This window comes from Dendrobium catenatum, unplaced genomic scaffold (genome assembly GCF_001605985.2).
Source record: "Dendrobium catenatum unplaced genomic scaffold, ASM160598v2 fragScaff_scaffold_880, whole genome shotgun sequence".
NCBI classification, from domain to species: domain Eukaryota; kingdom Viridiplantae; phylum Streptophyta; class Magnoliopsida; order Asparagales; family Orchidaceae; genus Dendrobium; species Dendrobium catenatum.
This window is the reverse complement of record NW_021319342.1, coordinates 1,073,228-1,078,852: the sequence shown is the minus strand read 5'-3', so window position 1 is coordinate 1,078,852 and position 5,625 is coordinate 1,073,228.

Sequence of the window (5,625 nt, the reverse complement as noted above, 5' to 3'; positions counted from 1 at the left end):
TTGAAACAATAGTTGATTGATTTAGGATTAACTATAGACACTATTCCCATTTATTGTGATAACACTAGTGCTATTTGCATTTCTAAAAATCCTATTCAACATTCAAGAACCAAACATATAGACATCAATCATCATTTTATAAGGGATCATGTGTCCAAAGGAGAAATTGAACTCATTCATGTTACAACAGAAATCAAGTTGCAGTCATTTTTACAAAAGCAGTAGCCTTTGATACTTTCAGTACATTAAGAACAAGGCTTAGTGTGATTGATTTGAATGCTTAATTAAAGTGATTCTACAACATTGATGTGTGTTTTTTTTTGTTAGTGTGTTGTGTGTCTTTTGATTTTATATTTTTCTGTATTTTTCTATTATTTTGTTTGAGTTTATTTTTAGCAAACTTATGTCTATTTTGTTTTTGTGTTCGCTCACATCTAGATTCACAATTTTGAGTGTTGGCTTGAAAATTTATAAGTGTGGAATTTGTCTATATGAAATTTATTTTGTACGGGACGAATCATGTAGCGTATTAACTGACATTCTTAACAGTTTGCATACAGTTTTTTAGTTTTCGTATCACCAATCATCTGTACGATAGTCATGATCGTCTGGATGATGTGTATTCTATAGTATGTATGCATGTAAACAGTTATATGGATAAGATAAGTTTCATTATAGATGATCGTACATACGAACGGTAGGTTCGTACATACGAACACATGGAAATTTAATGTGGGGGATGTTTCAAACTGCCATAAAAACGATCTTTAATATCTGATCATCCCGGACAAACACCTATTTGTTTGTACGATCATCTTGGTTAAAAAATTTGTATGAAAGGATGCCTCGTAATTACATGTTTACGAAAAGCCGTTTCAATTTTGGACTCATTCGTTCGTATTCATTTCGTATGTACGAACCCAATATCATACGAGATGAATTTATTTTTGTTCGTACGAAAGTTTATTTTTTCTTTAAATTGAGAGGTTTTGAGATCAAATCTCATCTCCTCAAAAAAATACTTTCAAACCTCTATTCCCTAGTTCTTCTCCATGGCTAGTTTGAGCAAAAGGCAAAAGATACATGCTAAGGGACCCCCTAGAAACTCTAGAGATAACTTTCTTTCAAAAGAAAATGAGGAGTCCTTCGCTAGGTTTGCATCAGCCAAAATCACTCCCTCGAGAGTCCTTCTTCAATAGCAACTCAACTTCAAGATAATGCACCTGTTTTCTTCCACCTAGTTTGGCCTTATTGTCACTCTGATCCATCTCTACTACAAGGAGACTTTCCACTACTTTCTTGCCAATATGTTCTTACACTCTGACCAATCTGTGATTAGGTCCTATATTTTTAAGAAAAAAGTAGAGATCACTAAGGAAGATTTGGGAATATTTTAGAACTTAAGGACTCAAGGGATTAGAGCCCATTCTTTGACTTCTTCCACCAACTTTGATTGGACAACAACAAATCAAGTCATTAGAGGACATAAAGGAGTAGGCCATTTTCTTAAGGTAGCATCTCTTAATCGTAATGCCCATATCATACAGCATGTTCTTCGCACTTCAATAATTCCTAAAGCTGGTGATAGAGTAAATATCACACCACTTCTTTCTACAGTGACTTATTTTATTTTGACTGGCCAACCCATTGATGAAGCCCAACTTATCATTGATTACAAGTATGGACTCTCTGAGATTGACCATGTCTCCCATAAGAAAATGAAAAATATTGCCTTAGGACATCTTGTGACCTATATTTTAGAGAAGAAATATGATTTAGTCCATCCAGTTGAAAATCTAGAGGAGCCTCTCTACTATAATGATGGTTCATTTTGATCCATCTTTAATAAAGATTATCAGCATATTAGTAGTGACTCAGAGGAGGAAAGAAGAGGGCCTCCACCTGTACCTACTGCTGAACCAAATGTTCAAGATTTGGTTCACAGGTTTGATCGTCTTGAGACTCATTTTGATCAACGCTTTGATCAAATTGAAACTCATCTACAATAACAGGATGCACAGTACCAACAGGATATGGGTTGGATGAGAGAGCAAATGGATGGTATAAGCTCGAATATGACTATGATGAGTAGCTATTTTAACTTCTACAACCAACAACCTCCTCCAGATCAGGGCCCTTTAGAGTGATTATACTTCATTCCTGTTTCTTCCTGGATTATGCAATGTGATGTGATGTGGTGTTAGTCTTCTTTTGTTATTATGATGTATTATGTTTTTTAGTTTGTGTCCTTTGTGTTTTGAAAAATATATTTATTGATATCAATTGTACTGAATGTAATATCCTTCATCATGAAATTAATAAATGTTATTTTATCTTGCTTTTAATCTTGTTTTAAAATGTGTGTTAGCGTATATGAAAATCCCTAAAATATATGATCTTACAAGTGCTATATATTGAATTGCAACACATAATTGAATTCATTAGAAAATCTAATTTTTTAAAATTTAAGTTGTGATTATTACTTGATCTAATTAAAAATGTCAATCTCATGTCTCTTGTTAGACTAATAAAATTTTTATATTATTATTGTAATTATGATGTTTTCTTATTTTATATTTCTATTATCAATATAAATATTATTGTACTTAGAGAAATTTGATATTTTAAATTATTGATTTTGAAAAGATTGAGAATACACTTGAAAATGTACAAATGTATAAAAATTAAAAGAATGTGCAATAGTTTGCAATTTGAAAAAGAGGCATAAAATAAGCCCACATGTAAAAAGATGCACAAAATATACCACAAATATTGAAAAGATGCGCAAAGCGCCATAAGCTGTATTTTGTTCTAATAAATTTTTTTCTTAATCTTTCAATCTTTTAATTCAAATTAATATTCTGTATGATTTTATTTGGTATTGAAGTTTAAAGTATATAAATTTTACATTCATCTACTTTGTAATGATATTGTTTATCTCAATGTCTAAATTTACTCATGTTTTTTATATTTTCTTTTTATTTTCTATGTTATCTCTTCTTAAATCATATGAATCATTTTATTTGTCTAATAATTTTTAATTTTATTTACAAATTTATCTCAATCTCTTTCAACGATCAATTATCTAAGGCTTTTTCATATGACTTCTAACATTTTAGTATTTTATTTTTTTTTCTTCTCTTTTTGCTGTTGTAAAAAAGGGGGAGAAATATTGTTGTTCGTTTGTTTGTTTGTTTTATCGTTGCATTTTTGTGTTATCGTTGCATTTGTTTGTTCGTTTGTTCTCGTTGCATTGTGTGTTAAAAATTTTAAAACAAAAAATTTGTTATGTTCAAATGCCCCTTATTCTCACATGCTTATCAATTCAGGGAGAGTTTATGAGATACTTAAGAATTTGGAAATTATATAAAGAATAATTATTTTGCCATCATAAAAAAGGGGGAGATTGTTAAGAGAGTTGCTACTTAGTTTTTGCATATTTTATATTCTTGCAACTTGTATAGTTTTGATGATTCCAAATATTATTGTTCTAATTATTATTTTCTCCTAACATTTTTTGGAAGAATTATTTTTGCTTTTGTGTGGACTAACATTTCAGGATAATCGTACTCCAGGAAAACGAAAGCTTCAAATCAAATTCAGCATAAGATAGTTTGTAAATTGAAGTATGTATTTTTTCACTTTATTGAGTCTGAGAGAGTGTGATTGTAATTGAGTAAATCTAACACACACACACTAGGAGAGATCTTTGAATGTCAAATTTTTTATACTGATCATATGAGACGAAACAAGTTGGTACGGGAAGATCAAGTAAATTATACTCCTCATAAAGCAATGGAATGGACATGAAGCGAGAAAAAGTTTTCTAAGTCTAATCATCCAGACAAATTTTTCTAGTTCATCCCTCGACGTTGTCCTCTTACTTCTCACTTCATGCTATTTGTCTAGACGAAATGTTTAATTCATCCCTAGACGATGTTCTCTGTTTTCATGTTTACACGGTTCATACAGATGAAATGTTCTGTTCAACCCTGGACGATGTTATTTGACTTCACAATTTTAATTATCATCCATACGATTTTTACCTTGTTTATCCCTGGACGAAGTGCTCTGGATTCATGCTTCGTACTGTTCGTCCAGACGATCATAAACATTCGTCCCAAGATGATGTTCTCTATTCCTTAAACATATGGACCGTCTGCAGATATATTTCAATGAGGCCTTAAAATAACTGTTCGAACTTGATGAACATAGTTCATATGGGACAATGATCGGGTACGAAGTCATTTCATCCCAATGCACATAGAGTTCATACGCAATAGTTTTATACTGTTTGTACATACAAAATTACGATCGCATAGAACGATCAAGTACGCACATATTTGAAAAATTGAAGTTTTTGGAGAGTTTTTCGTGTCTTTCATATAAAAGGTCCACTTTAAAATGTCTCTTAATCTTTTTATCCACTGGTCTTCGTGGAAACAGAAGAGAGATTGAAGGAGATAGTGTGAGAGAGTGTTTGAAGGAGATTTCTTACCACTGGAGCATGAAGGGTTCACTTGGTACTCAAAGGTAAGGATCTTTGTTTTTGAATTGTGATTTCTTCACTCTTTTCTCTTATTCTTCCAAATTTGTTGTGAGAAGATCTTGTTAAGGAGATCCAGTTCTCTGCAGACACTCGAGTAGTGTGAACATCGAAGGGTACTCTGCCTACACTTGGAGAAGTGTGAAAGGACGAAGGGTTCTCTGCGTACACTTGAAAAGTGTGTACAGCGGGAAGGTTCTCTGCCTACACTTGGAGAGTGTGAACAGTGGTAAGGTTCTTTGCCTACACTTGGAGAGTGTGAACAGCGGTATGGTTCTTTGCCTATACTTAGAGTGTGTGAATAGTGGAAAGGTTCTCTGCCTATACTTGGAGAGTGTGAACAACATGAGGTACTCTGCTTACACTTGGAGGATGTAAAAGGACGACGATTCTCTGTCGCACCGGGTAGTGGTGGAAGAGAGTTTTTGTAAAGGCTTCTCTTCCTTGCTGTGGGGGCAAAAGGAGAGACATTAAGTGGTAATAGTGCAATACCTAACGTGGGAAACTTTAGGGAGTGGATGTAGGTCATATTTGACCGAACCACTATAAATCTTGTGTCTTTTATTTTCTGCTATTTTTTTACTTTACTGTTTTGGTTTAAAAGTATGGTTAAAAAATTGTTTTTATAAAAATTCACTAAATTTTTATCGGTTTAAAAAGAGGCAATTTTTAATTATCAATTCACCCCCAATTTTGGTTAGCCGCTGGGACATAAGTTCAGGTCTAACAACCGAATTCATAATTAACAAAGTTTCAATAAAAGCCAGCACCTATAGAACCATAAAACCAAAAATCATCAAAATAGAACCACCCAAAAGCACCAAATAATGGAACCACAACAAGAAGCTAAATTCTGATATAAGGTAATCCCATTTTATCCAACCTAATCACGCCTTTAATAATCAAAGGAAGTTTAGAATTGGAAAAATCAGTAAGACTATCTAACATGCAACTAAAATTTGCGAGCCAGTTAGCGTACACATTACCCTCCCTAAGACATAGAGAAGTTAACAAACATCAACAATTGATTTTTTTTTAGGAGAAACCCATAAAGGGCCTACGCGTTAATTAAATTTAAA